This window comes from Podarcis muralis, chromosome 8 (genome assembly GCF_964188315.1).
Source record: "Podarcis muralis chromosome 8, rPodMur119.hap1.1, whole genome shotgun sequence".
Classification (NCBI taxonomy): Eukaryota; Metazoa; Chordata; class Lepidosauria; order Squamata; family Lacertidae; genus Podarcis; species Podarcis muralis.
Window position 1 is genome coordinate 33,377,132 of NC_135662.1, and position 24,598 is coordinate 33,401,729.

General features: G+C 42.0%; 1 protein-coding gene across 14 annotated transcripts in view; it reads left to right on the plus strand.

Annotated features, from left to right (window-relative positions):
• Window positions 1-244: 244 nt before the first annotated feature.
• NCOA2 (nuclear receptor coactivator 2) overlaps window positions 245-24,598 on the plus strand; it is a 129,302-nt gene continuing 104,948 nt past the window's right edge. For 3 of the 14 annotated variants that reach the window (XM_077932918.1, XM_077932917.1, XM_077932926.1), the window contains exons 1-2: window positions 246-631; window positions 12,177-12,256. The gene's annotated coding sequence lies outside the window, so the exon portion shown is untranslated. Of the gene's footprint in view, window positions 632-1,480; window positions 1,500-5,770; window positions 5,926-12,176; window positions 12,257-24,598 lie in introns of those variants that run through there. The other 11 variants (XM_077932927.1, XM_077932924.1, XM_077932929.1 and 8 more) reach the window with 7 other exon arrangements.

Here is a 24,598-nt window from a genome sequence, read left to right on the forward strand (position 1 = left end):
CGTAGGTGGCGCACGGATGCTTCCTTTCCTTTGGACAACAAAAGAAATCAGATTCGAGCGATTCCTTCTCCCTCTCTGTTAATGGCACAATGGCAACATTTCCAAATCCTGCGCTGGGTTAGCAAGGCTGCTTCCCCCAGCCGCCACCCCACCCCCTTGCAAGCTGACGCTCGGCCGAGCTCATTTGTCTTCGGCTCCAGGGCGAGAACGCCGCCTCGCAGGCGGCGAAGGAAGTTTCCTCTCGGCTCCCGCACACCGGTAGTAAGCAGTGCTGCGGGTGCGTGCCTTGGTGTGTGCGCGCCCTGCCTCCCTGCCGAGCGAAAGGACTCGCCTCCGAGGCCACTTTTGCGCCTGGTGAAGGCAAGGGAGTGGCGGCGGCGGCGGCCCTGCTCTCCCTCTCCGTCTCCTCGGCCCTCCCAGTCCCTCCTCTCTCTGGGTAGCTTTGCGGAGAGGAGGAGGAGGCGGAGAGTGAGCTGTGGGAGGGTCCCCATTGAAATAAACAAGCAGCCAGTGATTAAAACGGGAACATGGCGGCCGCGGAGGACTCAGCAGCTCCAGCTTCCTCTTACAAAGCGAAGGTCAGCGCTGGCAGCAGCCTGGGCGACGGCAGCCGGAGACATTGCTGACCTCGGTAAGGGAAGCCACCCTCGCGCCCCTGGCCGCGGGGTCCTTTTCGCGGCGGGATAGGCTGGGGAAGGGGCTGGCCGAGGGGGTCCCTCCCCGGTTGTGTGTGTGTGTGTTGTATAATAACCCTGGTTGTGTGGCGCGCTGCTGGGGATGGCTGCTTAGTGTCTGGAGCCGCTGCCTTGAGAACTTCGGGGGCGAGGGAGGGAAAAAAGGGGGTGTCCGCGAGACTTTTCTTGCCCCCCCATCATCCCCCTCCCTGCAAAAAAAAAAAAAAAAAAAGGCAAGTTGTGGAGGTTTTATTCTCTCCCGAGACGAAGAGCGAGAGAGGTGTCAGCCTGGGTGTCTGGTGTTCTTTTATGAGTGGTGGCGGCGGCGGGTGTGTGGCTGCACCTCCTGTTTTGTGTCGCACCCCGAAATCTGCATGGAGATGAAAGTAAAAAAAAGGGGGGGTAATAATACATTTGAAGTTGGGGGTTTTCACCCACATCCCCCCTACCCCCCCCCCCGATTTCTTGTGAAGGAAAGGGGGCGCCTTGGCTAAATGGGTGGGAGAAGAGCAGAGCTGTCTGAAGGGGAAAGCGGGGTGCTCGCCGCGAAGTGGAAGGGGGTGTTAATGGAGAAGGCGGACTTGCTTCCCCCTCCTCTCTCCTCGGCATGGAGGAGGGTCGTTCCTCGATAGAAAGGACTGAAGGGGTGGCAGCTGCGTGGCTGACAATGGGGGTGGCGGGGGGGGGGGAGAGGGACTGTCTCTCTCTCCTTTTCTCCAGAATGCCGTGTGGCTGCTGCTTCGGAGCGGGGGGGAGAACCGTGTGGCAAAACACCAATCGTTTTTTTCTGTGGAGAAAAACGATTGCTCCGACCGAGGGAAGAGAGTGAGTTGCGCGGAGCGCCTGCCTGACAATCGCCTGGGAAGGAATCGAGATTTGGGGTGGGTGGGTGGAGTGACGGGACGGCGGTGTCGCCTCCTCTCCCTCCTCCGCGGCCGCTAGCGACGGGCTTTTAACTTCTCCCAACTTTTGTGTGCGCGCGCGGCCCTCGAAGTCCCCCCTTCCCGGGGGACCCAACTAGGCCCTGCCTGCCCGCCCGCCCGCTCGCCGCTGGGTGAGAGCGCAGCCTAGGGAGCCGCATTGCCGCTGCCGTGCGCCTGGCTGGGTGGGGGGAGGGGACCCTGGCGGCGGCGGCGGCGGCCCCAGCGGCGCCTTGGTGCTCGTGCGGGACTCGCTCGGCTGGTGCCGGCCTCTCAGGGCGGAGGCCTAGTCGCGGGCTTCTGGGTGTTGGGGTTGCTACGCGCCTCAGTCCCCGGGGACCCAGCGTCGCAGCCTGACGCCGCCGAGTGTGTGGCTATGAATGGGAGGGTGGCGGCGGTGGTGGGGCGACGGGCCTCTCCCCCTTCCTTTCTGCGAGGGACTCTTCTTGTTGTTGAATGTGGGGCTGGGAGAGAGGCGCGCATTTCTGCTTCTCCCCCTCCCGCTTTGTACATGGAGAGTGGCCTTGCCCTCCCCCTTCCGCCGTATAGCGCGGAGGGTGTGCGTCTAATCCCCTCTCCACCTGCTCCCTGAGCTGCTACCCTTGTGTAAGGGGAGGCTGCGAGTGTGTATCCGACGCAGGCAGCATGCTCTTATTTCTCCCCCCACATGTCTTCTCCGCCTTCCCCGAGAATCCTGCCCCAGCTTTTTAACTGGCGAGGTTCAGTCTGGCGACGCCAGAGATTTCATCTCTTGCACAGTGATGGCGTTTTCTTTTCTTTTCTTAGGAGCAGAAGCTCTTGTAGTCGTGGCTCCTGCCCACAACAGTACTGTTGCAAAGGTATCCAGGGTTATTGGTTGTCTTGGCAACTTTGACTTTTCTTCCCGTGTCATCTGTGTTTTCTTCTGCACCATACTTGATATGTTCTGTAATCAACCTGGCGCTCATTCGGAGCTGATACTGATGTATGAAATATGCATGAAATGTGTGTGCAAGGTGGCAAGAAAAATAAAAGGAAATGTACCTGGCTTCTTTGCCTGTTAATCACAGGTCCTTTCCATGAGAAATGTTTTGATAGCTAGAGTCTTGGGAAACACACTGGTTTCTCTGCTGTCCACTTTGGAGATGTTCCTTTTGGACATGACTTTTTTCATACAGAACTGCTGGGTTGTGAACTGTCCTGTGATCTTTGGATGAAGGACAGTTTAAAAATTTAATAATAATAAAAAAGACCCTTTAGACGTATCTACACCATAGACAAACCAATTTGTTAACAGCCATATCTCAAATTTTAACACTCAAATTACAGTTCCTTTGCAGGATTATGGGTTGTATCCAGTGCTACTCAATATACAGTCATACCTCAGGATAAATACACTTCAGGATAAGTATTTTCGGGTTGTACTCTGCGGCGACCCGGAAGTAACGGAGCGCGTTACTTCCGGGTTTCGCCACTCGCGCATGCACAGACGGTCAAAATGACATCATGCGCGGAAGCGGTGAAACGCAGCATGCGCAGACGCACTGTTGCGTCTTATGTTCTGTTCAGGATGCGAATTGGGCTCCGGAACGGATCCCGTTCGCATCCCGAGGTACCACTGAAAGCCCATTGAAGTTAGTGGGCATGATTAAGTTGCATTCTTTAATTTCATTTGTTCTACTCTTAGTAGGCCTAACATTGCAATATAATTACATAATATAGATCTTATAATTTTGGTTTAGCTGCATTTAGATTTTCAAATAAAAGGAAGGATATATAGGTTAAATAAGTATGGTTTTAGACACTCATTTATAATTTCAGTAGGATAAAACTATTCATGGTCCTCTTACTGAATATTTATGTTGGACATCAGATGTAACACCTCAGATTTGGTCAGTGGTAAAATCCCATATAGCATATGAGACTATTGATAAATTAGTAGAAGAGAATAATCACTTCTTGTATCTTATGCAATGTTTTTTTAACACAGTTGCAGAATTCATAATAGAAAAAGTGAGAAAATATCACTCAATAGAGAGAAACATAATCAGGTGGCGATATTCTTGTTCAACTCGTTTTAAATGCAGTTGTATTGATTATAGTGAATATCACTATACTGAATTCAGCTTATCCCTTACCACCTGTGTCTTTGTAGATCAAGGCTGCAGTCCTAACTCTACTTACATGGGAGTCACATTGAATTCAACAGGGCTTCTTAGTACCACTGTTATACTGCAATGCTATGAACTTTTATCAGGAAGTAAATTTCACTGAAATTCGAGGGACTTCTGAGTTAACATACATGGATTGAAGTCAAAGGCAAGGATAGATTTCCCTTTGCCCAGTTGAGGAGCCTTCAACAGATTATTGACCTTGTTGGGTGGGTGATTGTAGGTAAGATGCTTGTGTATTAGCTACATGGCTCTATTTTTTTCAAAAGAGACAAGTATAAATCATCTGAATTATAATTTATAAGGAAGTTAGGTTCTGTTCATTTGGGCCTGAATAGAGACAAGGGATTTTTGTCCCTCTGATGTTAATTTACTTAGTAATACTAAGATGGCTGTGTTATCAGAGATTGCTACATTTGTGAAGTCATTGTTCTTGTTATTCCTGCTCTAATTGAATTATCACAGACTTTTTGTTACCATAATGCCACCTTTTACCATTTTTCTTCCACTGAGTCCCTGCAAATATAACCTGCCAAAGGAAGGTACTACGTACATCTCATGAAATGGATTCTGTTACTTCTGTTAGAATAATTTGTTAGTGTTTAAGGTGCCTCAAAACTCTTTGTTGGGTTTACTAGCCCCTTATGTACTCTTTGCTTTCAAAGGTAGTGCTCTATATAACAAGTCAGAATGTTTCAGGCACAGATCTTAAATCACAGAATTTCAGAATCATAAATATTTTTGTAATTCTTTAAAAATTCTATTAAGTTATGTTCCCCTCTGTATTCTGTATACTGTATTTAAGAGATTAGATACGTGAGTGGTTATCTTTTTCTGCTTTGAATTTTCTGCTTCTATTAATATATTTTAGAACTTACTGTAATCATTACTCAATCGTTTTAAATTTTGAATAGTTAAGAGACATAATGCTTGAAAGCATGGTGAGCTAATCATGCTTTTTGTGACGGGATAATGATAGGTGCAACATGCTTGGCTGGAAAGAATTTGTTAAAGGCAGTATCTCTGACAAGTTTACTAAATTGAATTTATACAATAAATTTAAAGTGGGTTCATCTTGGACACCGTTTAAAGGTTTGAGATTTTTTTGTTAGATTTGAACTGCCCTAGTTGGCTTTCACAGCATTTCACTTCAAAATGATAGTAAGCACACCCATCTGTAAAAAAAGAAAAGAAAAGAAAGTACAGGTTGCTCCATAGAAACAGCAAAGTTCTTTAGAAAGACAGCTGCTACTACAATGCCCACAGTCTTCTGCTCTCTGTCCTTTTCTTGATGATGTCACTGACATGTTGGCATAAGCTGACGTTCTATGCAAAAATGAAACTCAGGCAGGGAGGCTACATAACTTAGATTTTTAAAAGCTGAGCTGTGAAGATTCCGCAAGGAAAGTTGAAAAGTTTTGAAATAATTTCTAAATAATAGTTTGTGTATTGAATAAATTGGTGTGAGATTGTGCTTGTGAATTCTATTTCATATAGTATTCAAGACAACTTAGCATAACAAAACCCTAAAATCTAATTGTGTTTGTAACAAGCTCTTTTCATTTCATTTCATTGTTTTTGCTTATTTTAAAGGAAAGCACTAGTAATAGTAATAAACTGACTTCATGGTGTGTGTATGACCTGTAGCAAATCCAGATTTTAATCTTCAAAGACACATTTACTACTTCCTGGGTATTAAACGGGGGAAACAAAGAACATTTTTGTTCTGTATGTGCATGCATTGCATATGTGTGTTCATACGTTATTAAAAACTACCCTGATTTGATCCACACCATGCATTTTAATTACACATTGTTGCAATTACACAACACACTGCTTAAAAGGCAGCACACTACTGCACCTTTCTTTATTCATTCCATGAAAAATGCTGTTTGATGATATTGGATAGTAGTAAGTTCTATAATGTGAGAGGGAATGTGATGGGGGCAGGCAAGGACCTCTTGTAGATATGCAGATATGCAGAAAGATGCGCATTGTCAGCTGTGGCTCTATTGTGTGCTTTCAGATGGGCATGGAGCTCTCTTTCCTCCTGGGGATTTTGATCTGACAGAGGAGTTCTTTGACTTTAAGATGCAAGGACAATGAAGCTTAAAGTAGCAAGCTAGTAAGGGTGTGTGTGCTGTGTTGATTCTTCTAAAACAACATTGCTCCTTCAGTGAGGTAATGTAAGTGAAGTTCTTAGTAGTATCATATGCTGACTATGTGGGAAATAGGCTGATTCATATTGGCTTTGTCTTATCTGTACAGTAGTTATATTATTAATTGTTTGTTAGTGGTATATACATTATGCAAACATTCCTTGAGCTTAGAGGGTCAGTAGCTTTGTGTATCAAATCGCATGGTGAAACATATAACTGGGAATGTGAATAGGGAGTAAAAACAGGTGTGATACTGTCAATTTGTTTCACATTTTCAAAAACAAAATAAGATTAGTATTTATTTACTGAAAATACAAACCTGCAGGCGTTGTTTAGTGCAGTGCTTGTTTTCTATTAAAAAATTTTTTTTGAATGTAACCTGGAAAGTTTTAGTACATAAACACTTAGGACTTAATATGAACTTTGCTGTAGAGATGCACTTACATGAAGCATGATTTTTGCTCTGCTCCTTTCTGGATAACTTCGTTCCCCTAAAATAATTCTGCAAAAGCTGCTCTTGAAGGCAACAATGTAATGTTACATATAATTAAATCTAGTGAGTATAAACAAAGTACTACCTGGACCCTCAGATCATCTTTGGCAGCCTTTCTGTAGATGCTGTTGCCAAATAAGGCTGGGGCACGTGGCTTCTAAGGAGAGGGCCTTTTCCGTGGTGGTTCCTCATTGTGGAATGCCCCCACCAAAGAGGAGCTGCCCAAAGAGGTCCAATGCTACATTGTGGTCCTTTCAGTAACATTTGAATACATTTGATTTTCAGTTGATTGCTTTTAATGGTTTAGACTGCTTTTTCATTGTGGCTTGTTTTATTGTGATTTTTTTCTGATTTTTGAACTCTCTTTTATGTTCATATTGCATTTTTACGCCTTATGAGGGTTTTTTAAAAATTGCACACTGCCTAGATAATTTTCTGTTAATGGTTGATATAAAGAGGCTATGAACAAAATAAAAACATAGAACAAAGCCAATGGCAAAACTCCGATTAATTTGAATGTTAGGGGTATGCTCTTTAATATGTTTCTTCAACTGTGATTGCTATTGGTTACTAGTCATGGTCTCCTGACTCTTAAGTGGGACTTGTAGAAAAGAAGGTTGTTTTCTTTTTCAGAGGAAGACACAGAATGAACTGAGGTCTAAAACTACTGGGGGACCGGGGGACGGACTGTTTTGTACCAAGCAGCATGAAGGAGGATGTGCACTTGTACAACAGCAATAACTGTTTCCTGTAGAGGACTGAATATACATCTTCCTCTGTGAAAACCACTGCTGATTATTTGGAGGAAGCTGTTGCTGTTGCTGTGTTGACCACATAATTTGTGAGAGGGCCACCAGATACTATTTTGATAAAGTATCCAGACAAGAGAAAGATAGCAGTGTAATTCCATTGCTGACTGGAAGCAATAATGGGTTGAATGAGGGCATGAGGCCAGTAAGCTAAAAGTGAATCTTGATGTGACATGGGTCCTGTTGGCAGGTGATTCTTGTATCCAGAAGTTGAGTAGATAGTCTTTTCTCGATGGGATTTCATTTCCTCTAATGCAGTAATGGCCAAACTTGGTTTTGGGACTACAGTTCCCATCATCCCTGACCACTGGTCCTGTTAGCTAGGGATGATGGGAGTTGTAGTCCCAAAACAGCTGGAGGGCCAAGTTTAGCCATCACTACTCTACGGGACGCGGGTGGCGCTGTGGGTAAAACCTCAGTGCCTAGGACTTGCTGATCGTAAGGTCGGCAGTTTGAATCCCCGCGGCGGGGTGAGCTCCCGTCGTTCGGTTCCAGCTCCTGCCCACCTAGCAGTTCGAAAGCACCCTTAAGTGCAAGTAGAAATAGGTACCGCTTTATAGTGGGAAGGTAAACGGCGTTTCCATGTGCTGCGCTGGTGCTGGCTCGCCAGCTTTGTCACGCTGGCCACGTGACCTGGAAGTGTCTTCGGACAACGCTGGCTCCCGGCCTCTTAAGCGAGATGAGCGCGCAACCCTAGAGTCGGACACGACTGGCCTGTACGGGCAGGGGTACCTTTACCTTTTACTCTAATGGAACAATGGTTTATCTGCAGAGCAATAGTTCAGTAGTGAGGAACTCGGGGTGGGGCACAATTTGGCCCTATAATCCTCTCTATCTGTCCGTTAAGACTGTCCCTGGGCCACACCCCCTTCCCGGCCATACCACATCCTCGGTGTTCAAAATCCCCAATGTGCCAGGTGTATTTTGCAACTGTGGAGATCTCTGGATGCCAGGTTGATGACTGACCTCTCCATCTGGCTAGTGCTGCGGTGCTGCATGTGGCAGCACCACAACAAAGGATATGTAGCTTGTGCTTCTGCACTGCCATGTGAATTAGCTGGTTCACATGGCAGCAGACTTGGCGTCTGTGCTGCCACATGAGCTGCAATCCTAGGTGCACTTACTTGAGGATAAGAAAGCCCCACTGGACACAACGGGGCTTATTTCCAAGCAAATAAATTTCACCACAAAAAAGATGCTTAGACATTCCATTGTGGTGCTCATAACCTAAGTTTAAGGTGCCATTTAGTGATTAGTTTATATTCCTGCATTACTAACACGGCTCATATGACCTTGCTCCAAACCACCCTTGAATGTTTTTGTGTGGCTGGAATGTGTCCTTGAATGATATTTCTTGTTTGCCTGGATGGAGGATAGAGAAGGGATGTTTAGAAAAACTAAGCTACTGTACATAGGTAAAATTTGCATTCACTTTACTTTTGCCTTTGGCTCTGTCCACTAATGGCCAGAAGGTTGTTCAGAAGGGAATGTGGCCCTTAGGCTTGAAAAGGTTCCCCATCCTTGTAATTATTTATTTATTGCATGAGTCTTTCTGCGTGGCAATAAGGGCAACCAATTCTTTGATTCTGTTGCATCTTCCAGTTGTCCAGTTGAACCTTTTTGTATTTTCTGAGGTCTATTTTTGATCTTTCTGAAGACTGTTGCTGTTTGTTTGCAAGGCACTTTGAGGGCAAAGCCACTCACTTCCATAGCAGTCTTGGTCTCCTGGATCCATCTCTCTAGGCCTCAGTATCTAGTAGTGCTTTTTACCAGATTTAGTAAGACAGCTGAGGCCGTTTCGTGATCAGGATAGCCTGTTGTCCAGGTGCTGGTAACTTCCAGATTGGATTACTGCAATGTGCTCTATGTGGGACTGTCCTTGGGGTTGCCCCGGAAACTGCAGCTGGTGCAAAATGCAGAGGCTTGAATTGCACTGGCTGCCAATTAGTTATCAGGCTAGATTCAAGGTGCTGGCTTTGGTGTACAAAGCCCTATCCAGGGTGGAGTGCAACATACAATTTACAACAAAAAGTCAACTAAAAACAGCAAACTTGATATTGAAATAAAATGATAAACTGTAAATAACAATAGCAGTTTAAAAACATATTAAACCAAATTTTACCCAGAGTAAACCTGTTGTGCTTAGTTGTGTTCATTAATTTCTGTGTGTTTGCGCTGAGTAAAACTTAGCTGACTACCACTACGGAGCAGGCTCCTCACCCTGAGACAATAAATATACGAGTACATTGCAAATGCTCAGGCAAACAGGTGAGTCTGTATTTGGCACCACAATGATAATAGTGCCAGTGCCAAGCATACTACTAGAACTAGAGTAAAGGCATTCCAGTACCAGGGCCACCACAAATCTGTTGCTTCTTCTTTTTTTGCATCACAATGTAATATACACCCACCAGCACCAGTAGTATGCAGAGAAGAGCTGCTTCTGAAGATATTGGGGCAAGGGCAGGTTGATTCTGGGAAAGGCATTCCTTCATAGACCATCACCTTGAATATTGCCTAGAAGTGAACATGAGGTCAATTGGTGTTTTGTGATTCCATCCAGCTGAACTGGCAGCTGCATTCTGCACTAACTGAACCACTTGGATTGTCTTCAGATGTAACCACGCATACAGCACCCCCCCCACCACATTACTGTAGTTCTAACAGGTTACCAGAGCACAAATCACTGTGGTAAGGCTGCATCCTATTAACACATAATCTTTCTTTTATAACCTAGGATTTCAAATGTTAGTCATATTCGTTGTGAGGGACATGGATGCAGACGTTCTACTTTGAAGCTTATGCCAAGAGTTTCCAGTCTGTGGTATTGATACCTTTTAGGTGTAAAATCCTTAAGGATGTTCATGTTGCCTCCATCTACCTCTGCATCTATTCCTTCTCCTGTGTTTTTTCATAGACAGTTCTGTGCTAGAGAATTGTTTCCTGCTGTTCCATACTCTAGATCTCCTTTTTGAGGTTTTATTACAATCAGGTAGCATATAAATGCTGCGAAATAAATTTCCCTGTTTATGCAGGATGGTGATGGTTAGAATAGAGGGTGTAATAGTATACAGTACATGACTGGTCCTCACAGTGCCTGGTTTAGGTCTGAGTAAAAACATGAGTTTGACATTTCAGTGGTGGGTGAAAATGGCATGTAGAAATCAAGCTGTGCAGGAAGACCTTTTGCCAGGGGTAGGAAAATCCCAAGGTGTTTAATAAAAGTGCTTAAAATCTTTGTAATTCTCTTCCCCAACCCATCCATGCACATGCTAGTGCTTTAAAACTTGATATTGAGGTTGAAAAAGAAATATTTCATTCTTCACAGCCCAACCATGAAGAACCATCACTTGTGTGGATTTGGGAGTTTGTAGGAATATATATTCTACATATTCATGGTCCAACTTTGCAACTTGTCAAGGGTCTAAATCTTTTTCTAATAGTATACTTGCATCTTGCTCCTTTCACCTTTCAGTGTAGAATGAGTTGGTGGACTGACTTGGGTGTGGGTGTGGGTGTAAAATATGTATTCACTATAGCATAAATATAGTATAAATTTGTAGAAAATGTGATGTTTACATAAACTGAAGAAATGTAACACCCTTTCTTGGGAAGAAGGGTTGGAATTCTATGTTTAATTTGTGAAGTTATTCACAAAAAGTTAGTGTGAGAATTTGCAAGAACTTAAAAAGTGAGTATGTTCAATTCTAACTCTGAAACTTCATACTGTACTTGTGAAGTTGTAAATTGGTCCTGTAATGGTGAAGATTGTGCCTAGGTTTTTGGGGGTGGGGCTGGGATTTTGATCTATTTAGTGGCTGTAAAATGATACAGTAAGACTGCTAGTTTTTTCTTTAAAGCAGAGATGGGGGGAACTTGTGACTGTCCAGATGTTGTTGGATTCTAAGCCATGTCAACTCCATCCAGCATGACCAAATGGTCAGGGATGGTTGAAATTGTAGACCAGCAACACTTGGAGGGCAGTAGCTTCCCCACCTCTGCTCTAAAGCTTACTTTAATTTACATCAGTTCAGATGTCCCAGCCCAGTGAGCTTATGGAGGTAGAGACTGCTCAACAGTCCTTGCATCCTACTGTATTCCTACTTGTGTGAGAACTCTGTGTGCATTTGAATCCTGCAGAATTCTGGAGGATGTCTCTATCTTTTTCAGAATAAATAACATTGTGTTTTGGTGAGTCACTCAGATGTTCTGAGCAGAGGCAGGCCTGCAATCCTGTGCATGCTCACTCACTTCAGTAGGACGTGTTTCTAAGTACACATATCTAGGGTTTGGGTGGCATATTCAGTCATTTGCTTACTGTATTCAGTACAGCCGTGTGATAGAATGAGGGGGGAGGTTGTTGAACCCTATTTTCAAGCAGCAGAATTCTGTGGTTAGATCATTTGATCTGCAAATAGAGTACATTAAACAAACATTTGGGTCTTGTTCGGATGTTGTACAGGCTTCCTTCCCCTTTTTGCACAGCCAGGATTAGCAGTTGTTAACATTTTGCTTTCACATTCTTTTAACTGCAGTTTGTGTCATCTGGTGTGATTAAAACTAACTATGGTTAATTTTCAAGGTGTTGTTTTTTTAAAAATAAACTGTCTTGTTGAAACCAAGAATATTTTATATTAACCACAATTTGCAGTTTGGACAACATGACAAGTCACGGTTAACTGCAAGTAGAAGTGAAAGCTTCTGAACTATACCTCTGAGTAGTGCAGGAGGAAGACAGCAGAAGGGAAATGTACAACTTAAAGAGGGCTAGGCTTAGTCACATAACGTTGAAACACTTTTTAGTGTGATGCCTGGACACAGCCACATTGTTACAGTAGAATTATTTAGAAATGCTTGAGGGAATTGTAATAGCTGGGAATGCCAAATACTCTAGTGATTTTCTTTTAGCATGAATGACATAATCAGTGGTAAATAGAGAATATTTACAGTTTGTTTGTTTTTGTTTTATAGCATGCTTGAGATGTATCTGAATATTGAACCTTTCAGACACATAACCTGTGCTATTGATTTGACTGCCTCATTGAGTCTTGGTAAGTTATCTTAAATAATGCATATTAAAATAGCTATTTTATGAATGAAAATGTAGTTTTATGTAATTGTATCCATAAACTATCCATTTTGTTCTTTGAGAAAGCTGCTGCTGTTTTATTTTTATTATTATTACTATTTTTGCTGAAATTTTGGCCTCATACATGAAAATGATTTGTTGGCTAAAATGCACTAAACATTTAATCAGAGGTCAGAGCACCATAAGAAAGTGAGGGAAAGATTGTATCCACTTTGATCACACCTATATCTGTCTGGGGTAATGGAAATCCTCTTGTATGGTGTCACACACACTTAGTTGGTCCAGCTGTAACTCCTAACTATGATTTTATGCTATGTAAATGAGCTCTGCACTTGCACGCATTCTCCTCCCTCACGCCCAGTTTAGTTTCAGACCTTAGTTTGCTGTTAGCATCCTAACTGGGCAAAGCAGAATCGTAAAACCAGTTTAAACAATGATCTAGAATTCTCATTTGTAGACAAACCATAACGTGTTAGTAAATTGGAAAGTGAGGAAGGAAAGCTGAGTATGCAAGAAGTGAGAGCAAATAAACACAGTGCCTTGTTCATTGCATCTGAACTGGCCTAGAAATTCAGGCTTCTTAAATCAGGCAATTATGTGTGTGTGATATATATAATTTTGATGTCTGAGACGTTAAGGCCAGGGTTGCCAACCATTTCTTGGTCCATGGACATATTTTCACACTAGAGGAATTGTCATGGCACCACACACAAAACAATCTATTATTCTTATTGGTACAATAGAATAATTATTTCAAGCCTAATTTTATCTGGGCAGAGGGGACCCTGCAGTTACCAGGGAAGATCTCTATGGATCAATGGAAGCACCTGCATTAGAGTGTAGCTGTAGACTTGAGGACTATAGTTTACAAAATGTAGTGTGCTTCTCCACCATATCCTTCTAAACAGAGTTTGAATATGAGGGGATTATCAAAAGCAATTTATGATCTGGCACAGGAACCTTTCTATTGAAAGGTGCTGTGAAATATCCCACAGGAAAGTTTTAAGCCCTTGTACTAGTTACCCTTTTGGAGCCTACTAATAGTTCTTTTGCAACTGTTGTGACCTTAAAATGTAAAGAAAAGCTGTAATTTAATTTTATCAATCTTTTGTACTCACTTATATACTTCAATCAATCAGACCCTTGCATTCCAAGGGGGTCTTCAACTGCCTATATCCTCATCTTAAATTTGATGAATTCGTTACCTATTTTCTGTTCCTGTGACATACTGTACCATTATAAGGTGGCTAAATTGACCTGAATCTCCCATTTCAATTTTTTGTTCATTGGAATTTCTTTTAGCCCAGTAGTTGAGCCACAACTCTCTGTTTTTCAAAGGAGAACCTCCTGATTTGATTGGCTAGAGTTGTGACAGCTGGGAGAAGCTAGCCAGGACTATAACTTTAGCAAGGGAGCTTGGAGGGAGCTCACTTTACAAGCAAGAGGGAAGCCCCAGATAACAAAGTGACAATATAATGTGAGTGAGCCAGCAGGGTGAAGCTTAGGCAGACTACACTCGTCCTAACAGATCCTAAATTCCATAGTAAAGAAGCTCAATAAATAATAATTGGTTTCAAATAGAAAGCCATCGGTGTGGGGGCTATTCAGTGTATTGTACAGAATGTTCCACACAAAATGGTTTACCTGCTAGACAGAAGTCATGGGTTGTGCTTGGTGTAATGAGCATCTAGCCATCAGAGAGGAAGTTGAGGTTGTTGCATGTGAAAGACATAATTTAGTTGGAATGAACAAATATCCTCCTTGTGTGGTATTCAACTAAGTTTTACCCAGAGCAGACCCATTGAGATGAATGATCATGACTAAGTTAAACCTGTTTAGTAAGTTAGTAAGAGAGAGTGATCAACCATACCAGAGACAAAGGTCGAGAAGTATGAGGATTGAAAAGTGATATTTAGATTATTCAGTGATGAGTTTTCAGTGATTTTTGTGATGACATCCTCGTAGTGCCTGCATGTGGACTATCATTTATTGGGCCCATGAGCTCCTGCCTCCATTCTCCACCATAATGGCTGTGAGGATACAATTACAAGCTTTTGCTTCATTTTTAACTAACCAAAAGTTAATGTAGTGTCCAAACCCAGACAAACTGTATGGTTTGTTGAAACAAGTTCAAACCATAATTTATGAAGATGTCTTAATTAAATCATAATAAAATAAACCACAGTTTAGGGTTTGGGCATAATGCTAGGCTTCCAATCTTCTCACAACTGCTGGAGGATACAGGGGCAGGGGTGGTAGTACACAAACCCAGGACTTGTTCATGTAATAGATAAATAATAGTTTGTTATGTCTAGATGCAATCTGTATCTTTTGAGGACAAATTTTAGAAGTATTGCTGGCGCAGACATAATCTAGAAAGGCCAGGCTAGTTGCATAGTAGACTAGTGATCTATCTTGGATTGGTTATAGAAGAGACTTGTTGTCTAGATTAAATTTGATACTTTGAATGTACTGCAGGCTGAAAAACCTGGATAGTAAGTTTAATATTTCATTGTCAAGATGCCTCTGAATGATATCCTGAGAACTGTAGCCAGTAATGGTGCATGTTAGTCCCACAGGGATGTACAAATACTGGAGAGGAAACTTCTTAAGCACCCAGAAATAAAAACAGCCTTAGTGTGATTTGACCTGTAGATTTCAAAAAGGAGGTATAGTAGTATCTTCTGTGCAAAATCTTATGTAAGTGATGGTTCAGGCTTAAGTAATAGAATACAATATTCCTGAAGATGTAAAGCATTCTTAGATTCTGCTCCTTACCCAATACGCCTCAAATTGTCTGTAACATGAAAGAAAATACTTCTCCCTTAATGGACCTGTTATGTTTAATCCATCGACTAGGTAGGTGAGTATAGATTTTAATAAAGTAATGTGCGTGAAATTGTGTTATTCCATAGAGATAGCAATTTGGCTTAAATATGCTGCACATTTGAGATTTGGCATAAACTTCAGTTAGATATCATATCAGCATATGCTCACATAATATGTTGATGCTGAAGAAAAAGCATATACAAAAGTATTATCAAAATGTCAGAGGAGGGTAGCTGTTTTACTCATATTTTTCCTACTACAACAGATTGTTTAAGGTACCACTCAACAAAATCTCTGATCCAGAGACAGATAGTATAATGTATTCATGTTGAAATCAGTGAGACCTAGTAATGACTGATTAATTTGTCATCTTCATTTCTGCACGATTTCATGTGACTAACTTTCTCTAGATTGTGGTTAATACATTTATTGTGACATACACTGACAAAGCAGGTTCTAGCCCACAACAATGTATCATGTGATGTTTTATTGGTATCGTTCTTTGGCATGTTTCAGCTGAGGAGCTCATTTTTGTAACATACATTTTTGAACCGTAAATGGGATTGATCAGAGAGATTTATTCCTTAGCAGATGAATAAATCATTTCTTTTTTCATGGTCTCACAAGAGCTACCTGATGCCATTTACTGCAACCATTTTGTTGCATAGTGTTAAGTGCTGGCCTCCACTGGCAAAGAGAACACTGCAGGTGGTGTATGGAGGTTGCCCAAGTGGCAAGAAAGGTGCTTTCAGTAACCAATGGCAAGTCTTGAAATCAGGTGTTTTGAGGTAGACCTGTGGTGGTGGAAGCTTTGCTTTTGTGGGATCCAAAGTCTGACAGATCCCCAAGGGGCCTGATTTGGGGGCCCTGAGCTACACCATTCTGGAACTGGCACAGTGAACTATGAGAACTCTCCAGCCCTAGTCTTTTGTCCTGGCTGTCACAAGCACCAGAACTTGAGTTAAAATGGTCATCTGGTTCTGAGCTGGCCATGTAAACCATGGGTAGGCAAACTAAGGCCTGTGTTATTTGTGGGGCGTAGGAATTCCGTTCATTCCCCCCCCCCCCAATATAGTCCGGCCCTCCACAAGGTCTGAGGGACAGTGGACCGGCCCCCTGCTGAAAAACTTTGCTGACCCCTGATGTAAACAGAGATTAAGAATGGACAGTCATACCTTTGCTCCATATTGCACCCATCTCTTATATCCACTTCCTTTTTTTAGTGTTAGAGGACTATATGTTCTTGGTTTTAGATGCAAATACCAGCTTGTATGTAGTGCTGTGATTTAAAAATATTGTTAAAAAAATATTCCTGAATCTTACATAAAAGGTGTAGGTAGACTAGTTACAGCTCTTGCCCCTCTGCTTCAGATATTGAAACACCAGGAGCTATTTAACATAGGTGGAGAGAGAGAAGTGTACACCTGTGCACTGATTCAGCCCACTAACTTGGTTACATCAAGCCCTGCATATAATAAAGCAGATTGTGCTTTAATTGTTGTAACCCACCGTGGGACCTTAGGGTGGAAGCGGGGTGAGGAGGACAAATCGCAGAATCATAGATGGTCATGTATTCCATTTATGAAGAGGGTGCAAGTGAGAGGAGGGGGAAGTTCTCTTGTGAGTGTAGAATAGCAGCATTGGGTGCAACCCTATGCTTCCGCTGCATGGATGACACATGTTATAATTTCATATATCTTGTTGAATGAAATAAAATGGTTTCAAAATCACACCTTCATGGCAGATAATTTGCATGTTAAGTATTCTTTATGGAAGTGTGTGGTTTGTCTAGAAATGGATTCAAAGAATAGGAATGTTAGAAAAAATAGTGTTTTATGTTGCTTATTCTAAATCTGAATTTTCAATTTAAAATAATAGTTGTGTAATAGAAGATTGTTTTTCTAAATTAAATCTTAAGTTCTGGTAGAGAAGATGTGTTGCAGATTTGCAAATGAGAGAAATGTCGCTTTAATTTGTGAAGAACATGTAAGATTTTAATTTTGTGGCCACAAACAGGATAACTGAACTCTTACCTCTTCAGAGATGACCTGGTGCATATTTGAAGCCAGATACTACCTCCCCCCCCCCCCCAAGTATTTGCTATAAGCCTTACTGAGGATGGTAAAAGATCTACCCAAGTGAGTGCTTGACAGTAAATAGTGCTAATTAAATACAGGGCCTGACAATGACACTGATTCTTGGATGAAGGCCAGTAGATTTGTCTTGGTTTTCAGAAAATTTAATTTTCTAGCTCTGTTTATCTACCAGCTTGTTAAAAGATCTAAGGACACTTCAGTGTGATGATGCTGCTGACTTTGCTGTTTTAAGCTTCTGCTGCAAACAGCTTTTGCATTGTTATTTTCTCAATTTCTGATGCTTAGACTGTGAGTGCTTATGTAACTGAAATGGCACTACCCCCCCCCCCCCCCACAAAAGGCACGTCCTTACAGACTTGGGCGTGTAAAGTTTGTGTATGCTCAGTAAAGTATGCTCAGTAGCTATGCAGTGCTGACTGACAGTTGGGTTGGCAGATAAAAAAAGGGGAGGTGGAATGGAATCGAGTGTACTTCATCTGGCAACATTTTGTTATAGGTCCCACTTGTTTTTTATTCTAGTAGTAAAAATATATGCAAATACTTAACTCATTTGGTGTTGTGTTAAAATGATTGTTGTAGTTCAGATTTGTAAGTATTTGATGATTCGTAAGTATTGATGCTCTGGTTTGTGCCCAGTATTTCTCTCATTTGCAGCCAGAAGGTTATGACTAGCGAGCAAGTGAAATGGTATGTTCAAACAAGAATGTCTCTTGCAGTTTCTTTGTATAGCTTAAAATATGCATTTTGATCTTTTTATTTCTATTACTGAGGCTTGGTATGTACCCCTGCTGTTTCTGCAAGGCTGGAATCCCAAGATTTGGTGGCAGTGTCCAGAACTGCAGTTTTGAGCTGCTGTTAATGGTTACTTCCACACTAGCAATGTGTGGAAGGTAGCAGCCATGCCACAGAGGCATACAAAGCAGTTATCACTGTGATTTTTCACATGTAGTTGCATCAAAACTTGGCTGTTCTTCTTGTACTGATAGTGGCATGAGCTTCAGCTTCTTGACATTCAGAAAATATTAGAAAGTTATTATTACAGCATATAATTAGTAGATCTCTTGAAATAAATGTCAGACCCACTAAAGGATTGCTAATGGGGGATTCATGGAGATCAGTTCCATAGCAAATCTGAGAAGGGATGTCAAAGCCCTACATGCAGTTGTAGCATCTTCTTCCTCTGGCAGTGAAGTTCAGTTATTTAGAGGTGTAATTTTTTACCACAGTGTGTGTATGTTCATGGAGGGGGGCAGAAGGGTCCTGTTGCTGCTGCAGTTCTGTGAACACTACTTCTGCCAACAGTGTGATGTTGTTGCTCCTTAAGTATGCTTGCTTAGAAGGAAGTGCACACAAATGTCACCTTAATCCCCAAAGAGCTTCACTTGCTATGTCCCTGTGGAATGAATGAAATGCTTTCAGATTCAGGCAATGTGCTACTCTTCCTTTTCAAGTAAATTTATGTAACAGGCACAGCAGTACACTATTTGAATCCCAAAGAGTCATGCCACATTGTAGCAGAGAAGGACCAGCAAAGCAAAAACTTCTGTATTGCTTCTCCTTTCTTTCAAGTAAATTGCAAGCTTATTTTATGAAGGGTGACAGATTTGGGGCTAGGAATAACTTTGACTATGCCTGTCCCAAATAATTCCCCACCCAAATTTCCAGTTGGGCTACATAAGGCAAATAAGCACTTTGCTACCATTTGTGGTTAGTGGTTGGTGGGTGTTTGCATCTGTGAGACACAAGCTACCAATATCATTGTAGCTTCAGCACTAATTCACATGTTGAAAAGATGGTGTCCCCCCCCCAAAAAAACCCCCCCAAGTCTTGTTTTGTTGTTGGCATTGCATACGAGAAGACAGTGTAAGCGATATGAGAGAGCTGAATCAAGTATTGCTGCAAAAAGTTGCTACTTACACTTTTTCTAAGGCATTAGATAACATATAACAGTTCTTGAGATTTTTTTTTATTACTGAACTAGCAATAAAACTGAGCGGACTGGTGTGTAGCTTAATAAATGCTAGCTTGTGGCCTGGTTTGCATGCAGTGCTATGCTGAACTATGACACAGCACAAATGAGTCAATGTGCAGGCTCCTAGAGAGCAGATGGTGGCCACACTAAAATCCATGCTCCAAGTTACTACAGAGTGGACTTCTAAAATCTTTGGAACTTGCGGAAGAAACTCTCACAGTCACAAACCACAGTGATCTACAATGTGTTTAAAGAATTAGGTGGTCTCTCAAGTAACCTGGTTCTTAGCTGCATAGGGCCTTATATGTTAGTACCAACATCTTGAACTTGGCCCAGTAGCAGATTGGCAGCCAGTGCAAATCCTTCTAGCAGGGTGCTTTATGCAGGTGGCAGTTTGCCAGAGTATAAGTCATAGGGTACTGCTGCAGTCTGTTTAGTTGTAAATTTTGCGGTTATTCACTCAGTGTATACCCTCGGTTAAAATTTGTGTTCTGGGTTATTTCCATTGCATCAATATAGCTGTAATAGTGAGGAGAATGTGACCTATTGTTGAAGATAAACATTTCCTGCCCCTGCCCCAAGAAAGGGGGGAAATGGAGAGTGTACTTAAAACCTTTCATTGGGCCCCTTCCCCCCTATTTTTTTTTAAGTATTAAACTTCCTGTTTGCACTACAGAACAGATGGACGTCTAAAATGCAGCGTCAGGAAACTTTTTTAGTGTTTGCAGCATTCCTAACAGAATAGCTCATTTTGCATGTGCTGAATTTATAGAGAAGCAATAGAGGACGTTTATTAGCTTTTGCTTATTGTTGGGAAGGAGACGAGTAAGCAGCTCCACATGGCTGGCATTTTAGAGAATGGAAGAGTGGCCCTCTTATGTGGTGCTGTCTGCTACCAAGAGCTATGAGGATGATCAGTGCAGCCATTTTGCAGAATCTACTGACTTGTCCTGCTTCACAGACAAAAATTGCTCATATTTGGCATGATTTGGGTTTTACTAATCTTTCTGCCTCAAGAACCATAGGTGTAGATAGAAGGACCAGTTAAGAATGGAAAGGTTTTGGATTGCATACTGGCACAGGGAAGGTGCTTCAGGGGATAATAGAAACAACCAAGGGATCATGAGGAAATAGTGACACAGCTGCAGAATCTGACAGATATTTATGGTTATATTGTAATATGAAGGCAGAAGGATCTGTATCACAGAGACACTTGGGACACAGGTCATTGTTGCTGTTATTCATCGCTTCTGAGGTTTGCAACTTTAGGGTTACCCTGGTTCCTTAATTATATCTGGACCATTTGGCTGCAGTGGTGTCTGTGGAGTTAGTGGAGCACTGTGGAGGCAGTGCTGTCATTCTTTTAGGGATTTTTATCCTATCATTTGAATTCTCTGCACACCCCCTGGAGTGTCACAGATGCACAAAAACAAAATGCAGTTAATACAATGGAACAACAACATATTTTTTAAAGAGTTGAATAAAACCAGCATAAAACTTATTCTGTCATGGATTAAAAATTAATTACAATTTTATGGGAGATAAAAAAGGGAGATTAAAAAGGGTTTTGTCTGGCACTGAAGAGGTAACAAAGTAGGCACCAGGTGAACATTGTTGGGGAGAGCATCACAGCATGTGTGCTTGACTGCTTAGTATTTTAGCCTTAGTTCTTGCATTGCTGTTTTCATTTTTCTACATAGTGATATAACTCTGTACATTGTGATTTAGAAAACTACATTCTGATTTCAGTATTGTGAATATATAGTACTTGTTCAAACACAAGTTTATCTCAGTTTATTGCCTTGTAACCACAGATTGAAGTTGTAAGTTGAAATTAGTGTAAGGAGTCATCATGCCTTAAATAAAACAGTAAAACCAGTTTATTTTGTGTTTTCACTTGGTAAGATTCACCCTTGCCTCATTAGATATTTGGCTAACACATAAAGCAACTACTGTTGTAAATTCTTATGATTTCTGCTTCATTGTAGTTTTATCATAGATTGTAGTTTACAAGATAAGTCCATTGCTTAGAGTGGCTCTGTTCTGTGTATAAACTACCTTTCAATATCACCCGGAGTGTTTAGTCCTCAGAAAATGAAGGGGCATGCTGATTCTTAACTCTGAATTAGTGTAGCTATAAAAAAGAAAATGAAATCTGTTTTGTCATAAGTCTTGTAAAAGAGAACTTATTTAGCAACTGTTAAAGATGGAGGTGCTTTTCGCAAACTAGTTTAGGTTGTTGGGACTAGAATGTTATTGTTATTGTGTCTGGTTTTGTGCTTTTTAAAAATAAGCTTAAAATATCCATCACCATCATGGTTTTATCTGTATTGACACTATTTCAAACTGTTTCAGTATTTTCAAACAAAAGATATAGGCTGCAATCCTATGTACTTTTCTGGAAGTAAAGGTAAATAAAGGTAAAGAGACCCCTGACTGTTAAGGTCCAGTCGTGACCGACTCTGGGGTTGCGGCGCTCATCTCGCTTTATTGGTCAAGGGAGCTGGCGTACAGCTTCTGGGACATGTGGCCAGCATGACTAAGCCGCTTCTGGAGAACCAGAGCAGCGCACGGAAACGCCGTTTACCTTCTCGCCAGAGTGATACCTATTTATCTACTTGCACTTTGACGTGCTTTTGAACTGCTAGGTGGGCAGGAACTGGGACCGAGCAATGGGAGCTCACCCCGTCACAGGGAGTTGAACCGCTGACCTTCTGATCGGCAAGCCCTAGGCTCTGTGAAGTAGTCTCACTGAATTTAGTGGAGCTTCCTTATGAGTACAGTGGTACCTCGGGTTACATACGCTTCAGGTTACATATGCTTCAGGTTACAGACTCCACTAACCGAGATAGTGCTTCAGGTTAAGAACTTTGCTTCAGGATGAGAACAGAAATCGTGCTGCGGCGGCGCGGCATCAGCAGGAGGCCCCATTAGCTAAATTGGTCTTCAGGTTAAATATGGACCTCCAGAACGAATTAAGTACTTAACACGAGGTACCACTGTAGTTAGGCATATGATAGTGTTTTATAGCGGACATTTTATCCCACAAATACTCTTTACTATCTGTTTCTTTGGTTTGGTGAATACTAACCAACTTCTAGGGGTTTGTGTGTTGAATTGCATTTTTTATTGCAGTCATATTGTTTAGTTCAATTGAATCCCCCCAAAAAACACTAGTAAAAGGAAATATTACAGTGTGATCAATAGGCCTGAAGCTGTTTTTGAAAACTAATCATTTAAATACTGATAAAGGTGCTACTACAGAATTTAAAAAGAAAATAAAGCTGGTAAGTGATATGTGAGCTACGAGTACTGTACATACTGATCAACAGTTAGAACTGTTGGATGAGAGTTATTATTGTAGCTTCAGTACCTGTGTGCACTAGAATGCTCTGATGAGCGCCATGTCCTAGACGTTGACACTAGTGGGAATATAATTTCAAATAACTGGGCCCATGCCTCTGCCCTAACTTGCTGTGTCTGATGGTGGACAGGGGAACCTGTACAGAGGCCTCCTTCCCTTCCTTCTTCCCCAGTCAGTGAAAACTGCTAAGTCTGCATCTCTGTGGTGCCAAGTTGCCTATTGTCAGTCTCTCCCAATAATTGGAGACTGGTACAAGTGAGAATATAAGAGTACACATCAGTCTATAATACTGAGTCATCTAATCCTTAATTTATTTGTTTATTGCACTAAAATTCTTCCAAGTAAACCTAACTCATAAGTTGCTATAACTATTCTGCTTAATGAACATGGGAATCCCAAAACAGTAATTCAGCGACTCCTAAGTAAATGTGGTTTAGATTTAGTCATATTCTGATTTAATACAGCAACTCGGTTAAGAAGGGTGTAAAAATACCCCTTGAAATACACATTAATCAAAATGTCTAGAATCAGTAGTCAACCATTTTGACTTGCCTTGTGCCAGTCTTGTATAGTAGTTCTTAATAACTCCCATAATTTTGTATGACTTGGGGAGGAATCCTGTATCCACTTACCTGGAAGTAAGTCCCACTGAACTCAGTAAGGCTTACTTCTGAATAGATAGATATAGGATCACACTGTATTTTCTAGACTTAAAGGTGAGGTCTGTTATAAAATGATGAAATGAAAACATCAGAAATAAATTGCAAGCAATATATTTCTTCTGGGTTATAAAACAATAAAGTTGTTTTGTAATTATCCAGGGTTATATCAAGGAAAGTAATCATTTATGAGAGAGCGTGGCTCTGTCCCTTCCCCCTCCTCCCGCAAAAGCCAGCAGGGGCCACACGCTCTTTAAAGAGCCATGCCTAGCTTGACCCGTCAGTCCCTTCTCCCTCCTTGGGGAAAAGGGCCCAAGAGCCACAAACACGCTCCACACACTCTTTAAAGGGAGCACAGCTCTTGGCTGGCTTTTGCGGGAGGTGGGGGAAGGGACAGAGGGCTTCATAGCCGCTCGCAGCCTCTTCTGCGCAGGGGAAGCCTTCATCCCGCTGCCCTGAAGAGGCTTCGCACAGCTATCCCAGAAGCCAGAACAGCAAGAGGCTATCCCAGAAGCCAGATCCCTCTTGCTGTTCTGGCTTCTGGGATTCAGAATTTCCCCCCCTTGTTTTCCTCCTCCAAAAACTAGGTGCGCCTTATGGTCTGGTGCAGGGGTCTGCAACCTTTAAGACAAAAAGAGCCACTTGGACCCGTTTCCAAAGGGAAAAAAACTGGGAGCCGCAAAACTATTGCGACATTTAAAACAAATATAACACTGCATATATTGTTTCTTACCTTGACGTCCGATCTGGCAGCGGGCGGGAAGGTGACGTCGGGACGGTGCGTGACTAACGCACGCACCGCCCCCATGCGACGTCACAGCCAGTACAGCACCCGCCACAGTGGGGAGTGTCGGGGCGCACAATGCGCCTCCTCCCCTCGCTAGTATCCGCCCCGGAGCCGCGGCAAAGGTGTAAAAGAGCCACATGCGGCTCCGGAGCTGCGGGTTGCAGACCCCTGGTCTGGTGTGTCTTATAGAGCGAAAAATACGGTATTCGTAATACTATGGATGCATTGATACATAGGACTGCAACAATGTATCTGTGTGAACACTTAGTGTACAGTATTTTAAATTATTTCAAGTTTCATAGTTAAACACAAAACAACTTATTTCTCCTTTCACTATGCTTTCTTTCATCCAAAATATGTTGAACGCTTCCCAAAAGCAAATTTTTGGAGTTGTGGCATAGTTATACTAGACTTTTTTAAGGACAGTAATTTTCATTTTAAATATAAAAGTCTTAACATGTCTAGTTCTGTGGAAGAATATTTTTTTGTGTCTTATTCTATATTATCAACTTTTGAAGTATATAGTTTGATTACAGGGCAGGATTCATAGCCTCAGCACAATCATTGTTGTTATGTTGTTTTCTACCACACATTGCT